The sequence below is a fragment of the Apium graveolens genome, chromosome 5 (assembly GCF_009905375.1).
Source record: "Apium graveolens cultivar Ventura chromosome 5, ASM990537v1, whole genome shotgun sequence".
NCBI lineage: Eukaryota > Viridiplantae > Streptophyta > Magnoliopsida > Apiales > Apiaceae > Apium > Apium graveolens.
Genome location: NC_133651.1, coordinates 100,825,616 through 100,846,308, shown reverse-complemented (window position 1 = coordinate 100,846,308; position 20,693 = coordinate 100,825,616).

Below are 20,693 nucleotides of genomic sequence, written 5' to 3'. Positions count from 1 at the left end.
TTTTGAAGCAATTTTTCTGAGATATTCATTGGAAAGAACTGTATGCAGAGTTTATGTGCTTGAACAAAAGAAAATTATGGACAGCACATATGTGACTTTTGATGATGATAAGTGTCCAGGCTTGGAGTGCCTTGACGAAAGTGAAGCTAAAACCCTTAAGTTTGAAAATCTCAATATTGATAGTGATTTTAAAGATGAAGCTGAGATCAATACAAGCAATAGAATGAATGAAGAGTCAACTGAGCAAGTGAATCATGAGAATGGAAACTCATCTCAAACACCTGAATTTAATAGCACAAACTTCAGGGGAGAAAGAGAAGATAATTCTGCAAGTCATACCAATGGTGAAGAAAATGCAGAAACTTCAAGTCAACAAAATTATACCAGGAAGTGGGATACAAGTCACGCAAGGGATGCAATTATTGGTGATTCAATTGCTTGTGTGAGGACTAGAAGTGCAACTGCTAATTAATGTTAACATGCATGCTTTCTTTCACAAATTGAGCCTAAAAAACCGAGAAAGCTCTACTTGATCCTGAATAGATATCTGCTATGCAAGAAGAGCTAAATCAGCTTGAGAGAAACAAAGTATGGAAGTTGATTTTTGCACCAAAGAACAAAAGTATAATTGGAACAAAGTGGGTGTACAGGAACAATATGGCGCCCTTCAAACCCGGGTCAGAAGTTTGGGGTCCACACACACACATCATTTATAACCTGCTTCTAACAATAATAAAGAAAATAATAATATGCAATGACCCTACCTACCAACTACCACGGATCGCAACAGGTTAAAGTATGCACACAAGCCAAACACATCTAATATATTACATACCGATCAAATCCCAACTAGTCAAACTCAACTGAGTATTAAGCATATTACAAACTTTTACAACTTAAATTATTCCAAGAGAAGCCTACTAGCTCAGCTTAACAACCTTAATCCCTAGCTCTCGCGCTGGACTGGGGATCCTTGCTACCAACTGGTTCCTTTTTAACTGGAAAGAATATAAACAACATTGCACAAATGAGCTAACTAGCTCAGCAAGTCACAATGACAAAACTGAGAATAATGATCATCAAGTGAATATGGTTATGATATCAAGTGAACGATGGATTATGATTTAGAATTGGATATTATACTTTTACTTTAAAAACCAAGGTTAGGCTACTGATCAGTCACGCACTAACCCCGAGCAAAGCACACAGCATTGCTCTAACTACTGGATCCAAGGCACACATTGGCCTAACTTGACCATTATATGGTCTGACCACGAATCTGGTCCACAATTTTATAAAAACAATCCAATTCTAACATAATAACAAAATGAACAATAATAAACAATAACCAGAATCATTAACAACAGTGAGTACTTAACAATGAAAGGATTTCAATACTTGTATGGATCAACAAGGTAATTTCAAAGCTTGGATGATGGGTAATGAAAGAATTGGATAACAAAGGAATCAATGTTTCAGTGTTTCAAGGATTTGGTCTTTCAAAGAATAAGATATCATGGGTTGAGTATATAAGTAATTCAGTTTAGCGTTTGGTATTTAGTTTGTATGTATTTGTGGAGTAGTATCATAGATTTGTGGTTCGTGTTTGGGTATACAATAATCAATGGCTTAGAAAGAATATGGTTCCTGGCTCAAGAACAATAATTGGAATCAGGGTTTAGGTTTCTGTGCTTCAAAGCACTTGCAATATCACAGGATTATCAAGTACTACAATATCCCGAGAAAGTTCAGAACACTTGCCTGGTACTAGCGTACTATTCTACACTCGCTTCCAATCACAATCGTCTTACTCCTCAACTACTTGTTTCCCTTTCCTACGTCTTGCCTCTTCTGCTCACATATCATAAGCATCTATCAATCATCAACTCATAGGATTCTATTCAACACATACTTCTATTTACCCTTCATTTTACCCAAATCCGATTAATCGGATTGAAAGTTACGTAATAATCAAGTACACATTGAATATATAGATCAATAGTCAATCAACAAGTCACATATAACACATAATATATCACGTAATCAATGATATGTCATTTATAAAGAAGTCCCGGGTCATAAATAGGCTTTCGGGTATTTAAAATGATTTTTAAAACATTTTTTCGGAATTAAAACGGGTTGTTGGATCAATTTTGGGTTAATAAACAGGGTTCGGTTGGCCAATTCTGGCTTCGAAACAATTTTATAATAATTATCGAGCTTTGGAATTTAGAATAATATTTTAAAGCTCGAAACTATTTTTCGGAATTTTTAAATCATTTTTAAATAATTAAATCTAATTAAATAATTGATTAAAATGAATTAATAATTAATTAAATCAATTAATCTATTAATTTTTGAATTAATTGACCAATTAATTAATTAAAAATTAACTGAAATTAATTAACTAATTATTTTAGATATATTTTTGAATTAAAAATAATTTTCGGAATTAAAATAATAATTTTCAGAATTTTCAGAAATTAAAAATGAATTTTTATAATAAAAATAAATAGGAAATATAATTTTTAAACATTTTTTAAACAGGAATCCTATTTTTAAAAACTTTGCAAACTGGAGGGACTAAACTTCACCATCTTCAAAAATACAGGGACTAAACTGTAATTTTGCAGTTTCAGTCGCCGGAAAAATCGGGGATGGTCGGAGAACTCACCTCCCGCATCCTCCCACCACCATCACCTCCAGAATTAAACTACACAACACCAGGAACCTATATCTGCAATCAAAATTCATCAATAACCCCAGACTTGGCCGGAATTTGATCAAGAAACTCGCCGGTTTCCGGCGGGTTCGACGTAAACTTCAATACACAACTCCCTTCTCTACAGACCTAGTTGATTCATGAAACTTTTACCACTAGATTGCAAATTTCACAGAGAATACAATACACTATACCACAACATCAATCTATTTCAGAATAAGAAACCCCCAAATTTCAATTAAGAACATTCATACGGGTTATAAACCCTAATTTTAAAATTCGAAAATCAACCTCAAATTTGAACATGTTATTGAACTCCAAATCAGACGTATAATATATCAAAATCATCAGGAAAACAAGCTCTACAACATTCAATCACCAAATCATACAAACAATCATCCGAACAAAAATTCATATTTTTAATAAATTTAATTCGAAAATAAATAAATTTCCAGAAAATAAACCTTTGATTCTGCAGTGAAACAAAGCTCAGAATCTGATAGAACACTTCAAATCCTTCGTTTTGGTTACTCAAGCTTTGAAAACAGAGATCGGTAACGCCTTCGTTTTGCTGTTTGATTCTTAAAACAGTTTATGTAATTAGGGTTTTTCTCTGAAAATTATAAAATTAACTATCTGCAAATGATTTTGATACGAAACAAAATACGGTAAAAGGCTATTTATAATTATGGAAAATTAGTATCCCGTTGGATCATTCTGGATATAAAATGGTACGTTTATTTATAAAAACTGATCCAAACGGTATCGGTTTTCGGGATAATTATCCAAATCAGTACAATTTGTACTGCGGTCTTGGTCTCAGCACCTGGTTACACGTACTACGAAGTGATAATTGGGATAGTTTAATAAAAAGCTCCCGTTTATCGAAAATACGGGTTTTATTGATTTACCGAAACGAATATTGTATCGAAAATGTTGCGCCGGGACCCGCGCAGAACAAACCGTACGCCGGATCGAAAAAGTCGAAACATGGAATATGCTCGGAATATTACAATTAGGTTAAGAAGGAGTTCTCGGAAGAGTTTCGGGTTCCAAAAACGTAACAACGGATGACGTCGATTGGTTCCCGTTTTTATAAAATAGATTTTAAATACTCGGAAAAAGATTTTATAAATTTCATATGATCCTTATAAATCCATAAATCAACATAAAAATAATTAGGATGATATGACAATTATCTATATTTTATTTTGGACGTATAAAAATTAAAATACTCAATTAATATTATTTTTGAATATGCAAGTACAGATAACACTTAACAATTAACTCACAGAATAGATACTGAACACACATAATAATTATTTAATAGCAAAAATAATTACACGATATATCCCGGATATTACAAACAAAATGGATGAAAATGGAATTGAAATAAGAAACAAAGTAAGGTTGGTTGCAAAAGGCTACTCACATGAGGAAGGAATTGATTATGATGAAACTTTTGCTCCAGTTGCAAGACTTGAAGCAATAAGGATCTTTCTTGCATTTGCTGCACACTCAAGCTTTAAAGTGTATCAAATGGATGTGAAGAGTGCATTCCTTAATGGTGAGTTAGATGAAAAAGTTTATGTGCAATAGCCATCTGGCTTTGAAGATCCAGAATTTCCAGATTTTGTCTATAAATTACTCAAGGCTCTTTATGGATTAAAGCAAGCACATAGAGCTTGGTATGACACACTGTCAGAATTTTTTCTTAAACATGGATTCACTATAGGAACAATTGACAAGACCCTCTTCTATAAGCAGCATATTGGTGATATGATCCTAGTTCAAATCTATGTGGATGATATTATTTTTGGTTCTACTAATGAAAAGTTATGTCAAAGATTCTAAAAAATCATGCAGTGTGAATATGAAATGAGCATGACGGGAGAATTAAGTTACTTTCTTGGACTTCAAGACAGTCAAAGAAATGATGAAATCTTCATCAACCAAAATAAGTATGTTAAAAATTTATTGAAGAAATTTGGAATGGTTGATTGTTTACTTGCATCAATACCTATATCTACAGCTACAAAGCTGGATGAAGATAAGAAAGGAAAAAGTGTAGTCATTTCAGGTTATAGAGGAATGATTGGATCTTTGTTGTATTTGACTGCTAATAGACCATACATTATGTATGCAACATGTCTGTGTGCAAGATTTTAATCCAATCCAAAGGAATCACGTTTGATGGCTGTGAAGAGAATTTTCAGATACTTAAAGGGAACACCAAACTTGGGATTATGGTATCCTAAGGGAACTGGATTTGAAGTTGTTGGATATACAGATGCAGATTTTGCTGGATGCAGTGTTGACAGAAAGAGTACTAGTGGAAACTGTCAATTTCTTATACAAAGAATTGTATCCTGGTATAGCAAGAAACAATAATATATGCCAGCTTTCACAGTTGAGGCTGAATACATAGCTACTGGAAGTTGTTGTGCTCAAGTGTTTTGGATTAGAAATAAGATAATAAACTAGGGCCCAGTGTTTCATAAAATTCTAATTATGTGTGACAATACTAGTCTATATCTATTGTTTCTAATCCAGTTAATCATTCTAGAACAAAGCACATTGATGTAAGGTGCCATTTTTTTAGAGAACATTCTGCAAATGGTACTATTGAACTTATTTTTATTCCAATAGAAAAATAATTAGCTGATATTTTCACTAAACCTTTGGATGAAGCAACTTTCACTAGACTTATTGGTAAAATTGGAATGTTGAATTCTTCATCTTAAAAGGCAAGAACTCCGCTAATATGTTGCAGCAGACTAATTTCCAGTAAATCAAAACTAATTTAATTTAATTGGAAATTAACTAGAATATGAGTTATAAATATTTCAAAATTCTCTATATATTTATTTTTCAAAATTCAAAATTTAGCTTGGAATTTTTCAAATTCTAATAACACTATCTAACTGTTAATTTACATTTTCAATTTGTGAAATTAACATAAGACAGAATTAAAAAGAATAAAAGTATATAGAGAATTGAGTTCTCGATAAGTCTAATGGTCTTCTCAACAAGTCATTTTGAGACTTCTCGATAGAGTTCTCGATAAGTCATTTTCCTGAATTTTTGAAGGACTTCTCGACAAGTCTTATTATGAATTCTTGATAAGTCATTGTAGAGATCTCGATATATGTTAATTCATAGAGTTCTCTACAAGCATATATTTTAGACTTCTCGACAACTTAGAACTGAAATAATTTAAATTAATAAATTATTTCAGTAAAATACTTTTGATATAAAATCATTCTAATTTTATTTTGATTTATTCAAATAAAAATTGGAAAAATTCAGTTCATTCTGGACAAACTGGGTATTTATTTCACATCTCGATAAGTCATTATCTAGTTCTCGATAAGAGTCAGGAAAGTGACATATCGATATGTATCTATTCTCACACATGACTTATTGATAAGAAAATACCAAACGTTTATTTCTACTTCTCGACAAGTCACCTACCTTTATCTATAAATACCCAGACTTCTCGATATAACCCATCTTTACGCTTTCGAGATCTTAAGTGACCTATTTTTTGCAATTCTTGACCGTTCTCTCTCATTTCAAACTCTTTCTTCTTCAAATCTCTTACCCACTCAAATTCAAACACTTGAAATGGCATCAAACACTATTAGAGCTTTTATCCCAAATGAGGGCACCAACTACCTTGCATTCATAGATGGTAACCAAACTCCTGATAACTTCAAGAGCTTTGTCAAATTTCTATTTAAGATATTCTTTGCAGGTGCTATAACTATAAATCCAATTATGTATCTAGATGTTACCAATGATTTATGGAACTCAGATGTGATTAGGACAGCTGTGCATGAGAACCAAGCTGTATCTATGGTAGTTAACTGCTCAATCCAAGGCCAACAGGTGGAATTTACTGAGAATGATGTCAACCTGGCTTTGGGCATTCCTATTGACAATATGGTGGAGGTCTCAACTCAAGAAGAGCTGGCTTAGTTCATGGACTGTATCAACTGCAGTGAGAAGATCAACATGGCTAGCTTGAATAAGAAGCATCTGAGGAGGGAATGGTCATTCCTGTTTGACTTAATTGTGAGGGCCTTCACCTGCAGAAAGACAGGGTATGACAACATCTCAAGTGTGGTCCAGAAGTTGGTGTTCTCCATGGCTCACAAAAGACACATAAATATGGGGCTTTTGATTCCGCAGGAACTCGGCACAAGGCTCACAATGCCTTTGGCTACACGAGATAAGGAAATTTTCTTTCCTAGATTTATAATGTCTACTTTAAACCATAAAGTTCAAGACATTCATTTACTTAATGGTATAGATAGAACAAAAATAGGCAATTGTAAAAATGTGTCCAAAATTCTATTTGGCTCACTTATTACAAAGAATAAGGTACCTGTTAGTCTTAGAATCACTCCATTTATGTTGGAGAGATTAAGGACTTACCCTTACCATGTGCCTAATAAGAGGTCTAATGTTCAACCTAGTACAGTTATGGCTTCTGTACCTGTGGAAGAACAAACACAAGAACACCAATAGGGGCCTTCCCAAACTGAGACCCTTCCTTCTTTACAATTAGAAGCTAGGAAACCAACCACTTCATCCTCTCAAAAGGGTGAAGTGAGTAAAAAGAAGAGAAAGCAAGCACCCCTGACTGTTATAAATGAGAGCGGTGAGGATCAAATACTAATAGAGTCTGACATGATCAAGAAACCATAGAAGGTAAGAAATATGAGTTGACCACTCAATTAGCTACCTCTACATCCTCCCAAAAGGATGTAGTTGATATAAAGGGATTAAAACAGACTCTAGAGGCATCCTCTCAACAGGGTGTCTCTATTGAACAAAGCACTCTCCCTACCGCATCTTGTAAAGAGTATGCACCACAACTTGAACACATTCAAGTTTATGAAAGAAGGAATAAGGAGGTACACACTTTGAGAGCACATCTCTTGAAGTTCCCTCATCTATTCAGGGGGAGCTACCAACACTCAGTTCTCAAATCACTAATCTAATTTCTCAAATTTCTTCTACATACAATTAAACACTTGAATCCAATTCTCATGTGTTGTCAAAATCAAGTGACACAGTTCAAGAGACTGTGCTCACCACCCAAGAACACATTTAGTTGGTGAGAGGCTACACTCTAGGGTAGACCTTGATGACACCAACAAAAATACAGAGGTTTCATCAATTTTTACTGAAGACCTTGTGGTTGTAACAAATGCACCTTCATGTGCAAATCAATCTTCACAGATTGACATGTTTGAGGGTAGTACTCCTGAGGGGGGGGGGCTATCTAATTCATCTCCAATTCAATTGGAGGTTCCTCATGTAGGGACAACTCCTCTCAAAATCCTGGCTGAGATTGCTTTGTCAATTGAAGCTATGAGTCCAATTGTCAATGATCCAATCATTGGGGAGACAAGTCAAGCACATTCAGGTGCTAGTTTTTTGCAAGAAGAACAAGGGTTTGAGGCCGTGGTACATGACAGTAACCTGGTCAACTCCCCTCCAATTTAAATGGAGGTTCCCATTCTTGGTGAACAACCTATTGTCACAACCACAGTTTCTACTATGAGTTCAACTGTGATTCCAATTACAGGCTTACCTATCTCTTCACAACCCTCTATCTCAAACCAAACAGATATACCATATACCTCCAACCCTACATAACAAACCTCACACCTAACCTCATAGTGGCTGCAGGATGCTCATACTTAGCTAATAACCATGATGATCTTCTAGTGGACTAACTCTCTGGCCTTGCCAATTTACCCAATAGTTGCTTACAACTGATATGTCCAATCAGGATTATCAGGCTATCTTGCTCTCTTATTAAACAGATGTTGAAGAATATCAACAAAAGATTGTAAACGAAGCTGAGAAAGATGGAATGTTGATGTTTGGCTAGACAAAGACTTCAGCTTCGAGATAGATGAGGTTTAGGCTAGGTTTAAAGAAGAGTAAATAACTATCCTAGGAAGGAATGCCAAAACTATTAGTCCACGGGAAGTTTAGATGCTATTACAGAAGTCTACAAGGCACAGCTCAAAGCTTTTCACCACATTGGTAAAGCACTAAAACAGACTCTGAATAGTCATCAAGACAGAATCTGGAGATTGGTAAAAGACAAACTAGATGACCTTGTGCCAACTCAGGTGGAAATAAAGAATAAATTCAACAAATTTGCTGAGCAAATTGCAAGGTTTGATGTCACCAGTATGGAGCTGAAGATCAAAAACCTAAAGCAATCCTTTCTGGATCTACAAGAAGTTGTCCAAAATCAAATCACCACTAATAGTGGCACAAAGGTCAAATTGGATCAACTGCATCAGGCTAGATATGAACCCTCGGCAATGTTAATGAAGGGCATCAATGAGTCTATTCAAGCCATATTTGGTGCTTTTGTCTCAACAAGCTCACAACAACCAATCTCCACATCCACAAATCTTCAGATCTAATCTCTACAACAACAAGTCTCCAATCTGCAAGTCTCCAATGACTCACTCACAACTCAGGTCACAGCTCTCACTACTCTAATGCAGAGTCAACAAAATGATATCAGGACCCTGGTAGACTCTCGCAAGCATCTCCAAATGCAGAATTCTATCTCATTGGGAGCTATTATGGGTGTCTTGAATGTTCCATTACCTTCTCTACTTGAAGTTGCGAGGCCAGAAATTCCAACTCCACTACTCCTGCCTGCTACCAAGACTAAGAAAGAGATAGAAGTTAGAAATCAACAATCCAAGGAAGCTGGAAAATCTACAAAATCAAAAAAGCTGGAAAATCTACAAAATCAAAAGAAGCTGGCAAACCTACATCCCACTCAGGTCAAAGCTCTACACAAGTAAAAATTTCTTAGGATGTTAGAAAAGACAGACTCCATAAAGCTACAGAATGACCCTGTCAAGACAAGGAGTTCAATGAGTTATTAACAGTTCTAAGAGTGTCTCTTCATAACAATTACATCACTTACAAGAGAGCCTTGTCCAACAACATCAATTTTCCAAGAGTGGTGATAGTAAAGATTGGGAACTTTTTGGAGAAGAGGATAGTGGCCAATGTCAATGACTGTGGTTTAGACAAGTGTCTACGGATGTCTCTCTCAAATATTCAAACCATGAGAGCATCTGAGCTGAATGTAATAATTGATAGAGTTAATCCAGTAATTCCAGAGGACACCCAATTTCTCAATAAACTTAAGAAAGCTCAAATAGCTGCTTTTCATAAAGCGTATCTACATCCAAGCAAGGGGTGGCCTATATTTGTCCACAAACTAAATAGTGCAGATACTTTACAGTTCCCAAAAACTGTGTAAGGGGAAATACAAGATTGATTATGACATTGGAGACTAATCTCAAGACCAAGAAGAACAAAATAGCTGAAGATGATGAGATGATCAGGATGTTGGGAAGATACCTACAGAATGCTGAGACCATGTTGCCAACTACTCAATTCAACACAAAAGATGACAATGATGATGATGAGCAAAAAAAATGATGAGAAAAAACCTTCTGGCTCAAATTAAAGTCAATATTATAAAGCAACTGGTAGCAAATTAGAAGAAAAGAAGAGGGATGATAGAAAAAGGGTAGATGAAAGCAGAAGGAGGAAAAAGGGTAGACAAAAAGGTGTTAAGAAAAATGTTCTACAAATCCAAATCTCACAAACTCAAACCACCAAGCCTATCCAAACACTATCTCAACCAAACCAACCTCAAAAGCCAAAATTCTTGTACAAATAAACTGCAAACACCCAACTCAAAATACCAATCACATTCAGCCGTATCACACTAAAGAAAATCACAAACATACCTTCATTCAAGCCTCCAACCATAAATCACTTCAAGTCTTTGGAAGAAAGCCAAAGAAAATGCAAGTTGGTGTTGGGGTCATCTGAAATTAATTCAATCAAACTGACTTTCTACCTCTTAGCATATGTCTCACAGATGATGACTTTTTCCAACAATTAGCTAAAGAAATTGTCAAATTCTGGGTTGTATCACTTGCAGAAGTCAGAATCTACTATCAAAATGGCTCCTTCATTTTGCTTAGCATGATAGTAATGGAAAATTTTACAACTACAGAACTGAAGAGGGTGATCAGCTTGATGAAGGATAAGGAAACAAGTACAAGAATTTGGAAGGCTGTGATGTCTAAAAGGTTGAGGGAAAGGGATGAAAGGCATGCAAGATTGAAGGCTGAAAAAGAGGAAAGGGACAAAAAAATATACAAAGGAGATAGAAATGTTTGAGCAGAGATCTAATAAACTCAAGGCAAAGGGGTTGAGTAGAATATCACAATATGGATATTTTTTGAATATACAAGTTGGCAGGATCATAAGATTCAGAGTTGGTTACCTAATTGGTTAGTCATTGGATGAATGGCTCAAGCTTGTAGAAGCTCTAAGAGGGACTAAAATTATAGAGGAACAAGTGCCTGTAGATCTTAGGGACCTCATTAGAAAATAATCAGGCTATGAGAAATTCATGTGATGGCTGCAATTATTGAATTTATGTAATCACTCAATGTATAAAAGTTGTATTTGTTAATCTGTCAGTTTTTTGTAATTATTTTTTTAACTTGGAGTTAATCTTGTTATAAGGCATGAATTAATGATAAACAATCTTCTCAAAAATTGGGGGAGATTGTTGTGCAAGACATGCCTATATAATAACAAGACTAAGTCACATTGACAACCCCGAGATTGGAGTATTTTTCCGTAAACAAGTTCGAGCTAAGGTATAAACTCTGGATGAAGATCAAGTCATGATCATGCCTCAGAGAAAAAGGAAGAATCTTGGAGTTGAATAAACTGTTGTATGAAAAATGTTCTAAGTCAAGATATCAACAAGTCATAGATTAAGCAATATAGAGAAGTCATTCGATAACTCCAGAATGACTTATCGAGAAGTCCAAAATGGCTTATAAAGAAGTCTCAGAGATATCGACAAGTCAGATGAAGATGTGAAGATTGGAGATATCAACAAGTCATTTTGCATGTAGAGAACTCAGAGATATCGACAAGTCAAAATGAAGATATGAAGATTGGAGATATTGACAAGTCAATTTCTCATTAGAGAACTCATACATATCGACAAGTCAAAATGTGTATAGAGATCTCTGAGATATGAACAAGTCAATTCTACTTGTAGAGATCTCAGACATATCGAAAAGTCATTTAACATGCACAAATCAAGAGACCTCGACATGTCAAATATACCTATAAAGAACTCAGAGATCTCAATAAGTCATTATACTTATCGAGATGTCACTTCTCTATAGAATAAACTGGAGATCTCGATATGCCTCTCAAATACAGAATACAAACAAATGAAGAATCAAGATTATCAGTCAATAAACAATCTATTAACTAGATTGAAAAGTCTACAAAGTAGCTGGGGAAAATACAAGATCAAGGGCCAAGATTATCTAGACAAAGGATGGTCACATACCTGCAAGATTCTACACAAATTTTCTAAGCTAGAAATGAAAATAGAAAAAGGTTGCTTTAGAAGTGCAAGTTTTGTAAACCCGTGCTGCTAGTGTATAAAGCATGCACCAGTCCTTAGTTTAGAAGTAACAAATATATTCACATTTTCTTGTATTCTCTCAAGGAAGAAGCTGAGTTCTTATATTTCTAAGAACATAAAATTTGTAGCAAGACAAACTTAATTAATGGAAATTAAGTGAGTTTTGAAATAATGTGTTTGTTATTCTTGTTGTTTAAATTCTGCTAACATATTATCTCTATAATTAAACTGCTTGGTCACACACCATATCCAAAAAAGTTCTAAAAAGCCAAAAATTAAAAGAAACACATTCAACCCCCCAGTGTTGTACTCAATATCTAACAGGGTACACTGATACTGTTTATCATAAAGAAGGGCGGTAGTATGAGATTGTGTATCGATTATCGCGAACTAAACAAATTGACCATTAAGAATATATTTCCTTTACCGAGGATTGATGATTTATTTGATCAACTGAAAGGAGCAGCATGGTTCTCGAAGATTGACTTAGGATCAAGTTATCATCAACTAAAGATTAAGGCAGAGGATATTCCTAAAACTGCATTTTGTACCAGGTAAGGTCACTATGAATTCTTTGTAATGGCGTTAGGGTTAACTAATGCACCAGCATCATTCATGGATCTGATGACCAATGTTTTTAAGAAATACTTGGATAAGTTTGTGATTGTGTTTATCGATGACATTCTGATTTATTCGAAGAATGAAGTAGAACATGCAGAGCACCTGAGAATTACTTTGGAATCTTGAGGAAGGAACGACTTTACGTGAAATTTTCTAAATACGAATTTTGGATAGGAGAGGTACAATTTTTAGGCCATGTAATCAGTATTGAAGGAATTAAAGTTGATCCTTCAAAGATTGAAGCTATTCTGAATAGGGAAAGACCGAAGTTGCCTACGAAAGTCAGAAGTTTCATGGGATTAGCTGGTTATTATCGAAGATTCATTAAAGATTTTATGAAGATAGATACTGCATTAACAAAGTTGACTCGAAAGAACAAAATTTTTATATGGAATGAAAAACGTGAGGAAAGCTTTCAGGAATTAAAGAATCGATTGATAACTGTGCCTGTATTGGTTTTACCAGACGATCATGGTAACTTTGTTATCTACAATGACACTTCTTATAGAGGACTGGGATGTGTACTGATGCAACATGGTAACGTGATCGCATATACTTTCAGATAATTGAAGCCTCATGAACAAAAGTATATGACTCATGACTTGGAATTAGCTGCAATTGTGTTTGTATTGAAACTTTGGAGACATTATCTATATGGTGAGAAGTGTGAAATTTACACTGATCACAAAAGCTTGAAGTATATCTTCACTCAGAAGGAGCTTAACATGAGATAACAATGATGGCTAGAATTGATCAAAGATTACGATGTTTCAACCAACTATCACCCGGGGAAGGCAAATATTATAGCAGATGCGTTGAGCACAGAAGAAAGATTAAACGTGTTAACGTCCTCAGAAGAACTAAACAGGGAATTTGAGAAATTGGAAATCAAAGTTCGTATTTCAGAAGAGTCCACTGAGATGAATTATGCAATGACGTTTCAACCAGAATTCTTAGAAAATATTCAAAGATGCTACGAAGAGATAATGAGTCATGAAAGTGAAAGCTTAACTGGTGAAGAGATTTCAAGTCCGAAGGATGACAAGGGATTCCTACTATTTTCTTCGAGAATCTGGGTACCTAATGTAGCAGAATTAAAAGAAGAAATCTTATGAGACGCCCACAACTCAAGATACTCTATTCATCCAGGAAGCACAAAAATATACAGAGATCTGAAGGAAAAATTTTATTGGCCTGACATGAAGAAGGAGATAGCAGAATAGGTGAGTAAATTTTATACGTGCCTATGAGTCAAGGCAGAACATCAGCGTTCGAGTGGAATACTACAACTACTGGATATTCTGGAATGGAAATGGGAACATCTTGTGATGGATTTTGTGGTAGGACTTCCAAGAACCAAGGCAAATCACGATGCAATTTGGATTATTATCAAAAGACTAATGAAGTCAACACATTTTCTTCCAATCAACGAAAAATTTTTGCTTGATAAATTAGTGCATTTATATCTCAAAGAAATAGTGATGTGAGATGGAGTTCCTGTATCAATCATTTCCGATCGAGATCCGCGTTTCAATTTGAGATTCTGGAGACAGTTTCAAGAATGCTTGGGCACCAAGTAAAACATGAGAACCGCATACCATCCGCAGATAGACGGGCAAAGTGAAAGAATAATCCGGAAAATTGAAGATATGCTACGAGTATGTGCATTGGACGTTGAAGGCAGTTGGGATGAGCACTTACCGTTAGTGGAATTCTCTTATAATAATAGCTATCATGCAAGCATTGGAATGCCACCCTATGAAGCTTTATACGGGAGAAAATGTAGATCTCCAGTATATTGGGATGAAGTTGGTGAACGAAAGATTCTAGGCCCAGAATTGATCCAGCAAACTAAAGAAAAAGTGGAACTTATTCAGAAGCGATTAGAAGCAGCGCAGAATCGACAACGAAAATATGCGGACCAAGCCAGGAAGGATCCAATTAATAAGAATAATCCAATTATTAATTAAATAATTGATTATTCAAATTACTTAAATATTAATTACATTTTTAAATAATTATTTAGGAAAAATCAGAATTAGAAAAGATTTTTCCATATTTTTTGGAAATTAAATGAATTTAAAATAAATTATTTAAATAAACGATTAATTATCAAAATAAATAATCAATTTAAATAAATAATAAATAATAATTATTATAAATAAATAACTTTAAATTTTGGAAAATTATTCAGATTTATTTATAAAATTAATTAATTTATTTATTTATTAATTAATCAATTTATTTTAATAAACAAAATGATTTTTGAATTAATTTTAAAAAGAAATTCCAGAAACAGGTTTTTGAAATTGCAATTAGGAATTTAGGATCAAAACCGGGTTCAAAAACGGGTTCGGAACCGGTTCGCCAAGAACATATTTGGGTCACCAAGAACCCAGGATCCGGGGAGGATTTCGGCCACCAAAATCTTTTCCGCCCAACTCCGTTCTGGCCAAATAATGTATCGTTTGTACTGTTTTTTGATTCAAATCCATTCTAGATCACTTCACCACTCTGATTTAGGAAACAGTAGACCGTAATAACCCCTGAAATTCCATCTCCATCGAAATCGAACCAAAAACCGGCCAAACATCGGTCTGGCTAGTTTATACATGAAACTTTGATTTTAATACATCAAATCAAAGCTAGAACACGTACAATCAAACCCCCAACACCTAACTAACCTCAGAACAAACAAAATAAAAAAATGATTAAATTAAAAATTGAACATAAACCCTAATAATCAAATTAGACTATCTAGCAATCGTTTGATGAAATTGATAGCATAAATCAATTTTACACACTCATATGAAGCTATACAAACAATCAAATCAATGAGATAACCCTAGAATAAAAAAGCCTTAATTTTAGTCAAGAACCCTAGAACTCGAAATTGAAAATACATGAATCAATGCATGAAATTGATACCATAAACTGATTAGATAGATCAAAAGCTTCAATTTAAGTACTTACATGATAGTATTTGATGCTCCGAATCACTCAAAATCACTTATTTATTTTCGACCCGAATTCGAGAACCCTAACCAGATTTTCAGAGAATTTTGCTTATTTTTTTTTATTTTTTATAATTTTTATATAATTAAATTAATCTATTTATAATTACAAAATAAATACCCCTAATTATAATTTAGGCCTTAATTTTATCTCCTAATAAAATTAATTGGCTCTTAATTAATAACTTATGGGGAATAATTTTTTAATTTTTAATTTCAAATAATTACAAAATATATGCCAAAATTTCCCAAAAGTTATGAATAATCCAAAAAATGCAAAGATCTGAAATAGTTGAAAGCCACGTAATTTTATAAAAATAAAAATATGATTTTTGTGGGGTTTTGATTACCTGTAGGAGCCCGAAACAAGATATTTTCTAAATTAACTTGATGTTCGAAAAATTAATTTGGTATACACCATATTAGGCAAAAATAAGGCCAATTGCTCTATATGAAATAATAGCTATTAAAAGAAAACCTGGACAGTATAACTTTTAATATAAATACATTTAACACATAATAAAATACCCGGAAAATACCCTGAACCACACGAAACACATACAACACATAGAAGCTAGTATTTTATGACTAATTACACTTCATGATATAATAAAACACACAATACTCACTTAATATTTTACAAAACAGTCATAATTTCTCAGTCGTCACACCTACCCTCTACCAAACATATATCAACTGCCACATCCGGACACCTCATGCTAAGCTTCATGGACTCCTTCTCCGGGTACAACCAAATCAAGTTGAATCCAAAGGACATCCAAAAGACAGCATTCATCACCCATAGAGCAGTCTATGCTTATATCATGTTACCTTTTCGATTGACGAATGCAGGCTCAACCTATCAGAGAGCAATGATAAAAAAATTTAAAACCCATCTTGGAAGAAACTTGGAATCCTACATTGATAATATGATTGTAAAGTCCACAAGCATCCCGGGTCACATCGGAGATCTTAAAGAATTTTTTGATATTTAAGGAAGCATGCACTCAAGCTTAATCTAGAGAAATGCACCTTCAGAATGTGAGCAGGAAAATTCCTAGGATTCATGATAAGCAACCGGGGGATTGAAGCCAATCCGTAGAAAATAAAGGCAATCCAAGAGATTAAGGCTCTCCAGACCCAGAAAGATGTGCAAAAGCTAGCAGGGTCACTAGTAGCACTCAGGAGGTTTGTGTCAAAGCTGGCAGAAAGAATGCTTACCTTTCTTTGATTTGCTAAAATGAGCCAATAACAAGAAAGAAGTCAATTGGAATCCAGAGTGCCAGAGAGCATTTGAGGAAATCAAGGGATATCTCCCCCAGCCACCAATCTGAACTAAAGCCCAATCCGGAGAACCCCTATTCCTCTACTTATCATCCAGGGCCCTGGAAGTAGGAGCAACATTGATTCAGGAAGAAAATGAAAAACAACAACCAATATATTATGTAAGCCAAGTACTAAAAGATGCCGATACCACACACCCAAGATTGGAAAATTTTGCCTTTGTTTTGGTTACTTCATCATGAAAGCTTTACTTCCAAGGAAGGGAAATCGGAATTGTGACTAATCAGCCCTTAAGTAAAATAATACACAAACCAGACATCCCGGGAAGGCTCATAAATTGGGCACTGGAGCTAAATCAGTTCAACTTAAACTTCTTTCCAAGGATTGCTATCAAAGCCCAGGCACTTGCTGATTTCATCATTGAATGCAACTTTCCGGAAATTGAGCCCACAACCATGAGTATTGATCCATCCAGTAACCATAATCTTAACCCGGGAGTCTGAACTCTAAAGGTCTATGGATCTTCAACAAATGAAAGGTCGGGAGATGGACTTATTCTAAAGAGCCCCGATGGTGTGACGCCCCCAGATCCGGGATCGGGGATCCGGGTCGTCACGGTCTTGCTTTATTTAAATATCACTTAACTTAATTAAAAATAAATAACCTCATGCTGTGACCCCACAATAACACATACCACAACACGTTATAGTCTCAAAGATGAAATTGAAATAAGTACAAGTCCTTGAATCCATAAATTAAAAGTTATTACAACCCAAAATGATTACTTAATAAGTTTACAGTTAGTTGCCATTATCCAACACAAGTTATAAGTATACATAATTGATTCCCAAAAGTAGAATGCCTGGCCTACAGATAGATCTACCTCTGTAGCTATGGCAGCTATGATATTAACGGGAAGACGCGGGACGCTTCCCACGCTATTGCGCTGGGTCTGCTTGAGTCTGGGAATCCTTCCTAACTGTTGTTGTGTGATGAAGAAATGAAGCAAGAGTGAGCCTTACAGCTCGCAAGATAATATATATATTTTAATCAATAATGCAAGTATCTAAATAGATAACTTATTGAAAATCTTTATCAAGTGTAAGATAGTTACTTACTGGATATAAGCTTAAAGGAAGATGAAGTTACCAAATACTTTATTATAATTATATCATTTTAGAAAACTACTTGAACTACCACTGTTCAAAGTATGATAAGTTTTCAAAGGTTCATCACATAGATGAGACTACAACATAAGACTTGAAAAGATTCAATATTTGAAATATTATTTAAAAGAAGTGAAGTTACAAGATACTTCATCCGATGGAAACATCATTATAACCATTTAACCCTGACAACACTTCAGCAATCACCCATCCGTAGCCTTTCTATCGAAATGCTATGGGTAGTGTCGCATAAATATCCAAACTGGATGATCAACTCATTACGGGAGTTTACCGCGCCAGGAAGACCACTCACGATGATCAGTCGCAATAGTGCAAGCCCACAATTTTCTACATGTAGAGGAGAAAAGTCGGATTTACTTGTCGACGGAGCGCTGGACTCCTAAGGAATGGACCGTCTTAGCGGAACTTCCGGGCCATTTGGACAATATAATAAGGCTGGGCCGGTGCCACTCGACCACTTACGCCACTCCTAGTTCAGATGAAATCCATGACTTTGAAACGTAAAGCTCGTTCTCCCTTCCCCAAGTAGAAACTTGTTGATACGGCTCCACCAAGAAGTCGTATCTAGTTGGAAAGGAAAATTCACTGATATTTCCCAGGTGATGTTTGTTAATGGATTAAACTCATTCCTAGCAATTTACTTCCCGATGTCTGTTGGGTAAGTAATCAAAAACACTTTTATCAACACAGCAACCTTGTTGTGAATATAAAAATACATCACGGAGCCGGATCCCTCAGATTTTTAAGCGATTATTTGAATCCCTTTCGAAAGGAAGATCTCAAATTAGAAAACAATTTTTGGGATCCGCTCTAACCTTTAAAATCATTTTGAACACTCAAAAATATTTTTGAAAACATCCGGAATAAGGATGATTTGATAGAATAAATCAATTCCAAGATAATCAAAGAATATCTGAATATTACGCTATAAATAATATTCCAATAACGAATAGCTTTTAAGAAAGTAAATGAAATAAAAGTTTTGAGAATAACTTTCTGAAAATATTTAAGCTAAGAATGATTGACGATATCAATCATTTCTCGAATACTTGGCGAATATCGAAACATTATTCTTTAATAAAATAAAGAATATTATTTAATAAAATAAGCGGAGTCATAAGTTCTCGAATGAATATTCAAAATAATATTTATTAAATAAAATAAGTGTAGTCATAAGTCCTCGAATGAATATTTAAAATAATATTCATTTATAATATAAAACTATCGAATAAACCTTATTCGATTAATAGTTTTGAAAACTATTTATATATATATAATATACTCGGGAACATCGCCTCAAGGTTTAGTAAAATGTTCAACTCTGGGTCCCCTATACTAAGGGTATACGCAAGTATTGCTTATCTCTAACATATGTATTATGCACTTTATAATCAATTGAATCAACAATGAGATATCAAGATTACGAAATAGGCATGCATATATATATATATATATTATAACAACATGCTCCAATATATCGCAAGACCATGCACTTATGACAAGATAATGCACAACAATTATATACATCACAACAATAGTATAACGGGTAGAAAACTTGCCTGAGCGACTGGGGGTGGTAAAAGGCCTAGGGCGAGTCTGGTAACCTATAAACAATATATAAGTTGTAATTAAACCACGGTCGCTTAAGAAACTAGACTTTAACCAATTGGACCCTAACGTTCGCTTTTGTGCTTAACGATTCACATAAGTCGCTCGAGTACCCTCGGCTCCACCAATGTTTATACTACTCCAATTAACTACAAACCAACTCATAACCATCAATACAACCAAACTTCATCTAAACCTTACCACATCAGTCCATAACCTCAAGGTTTTCCAACTCATTCAATCACAAACATGAGCTACTAACTATACTTAAGATTCATTAACCAATAACCAAGATTCATAACCCAAAATCACTACAAATCCAACCAAACTTTAAACAAACAAGTATCATGCTTCTCATATACTAAATCAATCATAACCACTCCTAAATACTCAAAAGTAAAGCTAGGGTATGAGGTTTTACCTTCCTTGGTGAGTGATAAGCTGCTAGGAAGCCTTAAGGAGCCTTGATCTAACCTCCTACAAGTTTGATCTTTTCAAGAAATCAAGAACACAAAAATTAATTTCAAGAAACTACTATCCACCATCTCTTTCCTTGATTTATTGGAAGAGATTTACAAGGAATTAGAAGCTTAAAATCCTAGGATATACTTATCTAATCATAGGGAAGCTTACATAATTACCTTGGATTTGATTATGGAGTGAAGCTTGGAGTTGCAAAATTTTTCTTCATTGAAAGTAAAGAAGCCGAGAGCTTTGTTCTCGAA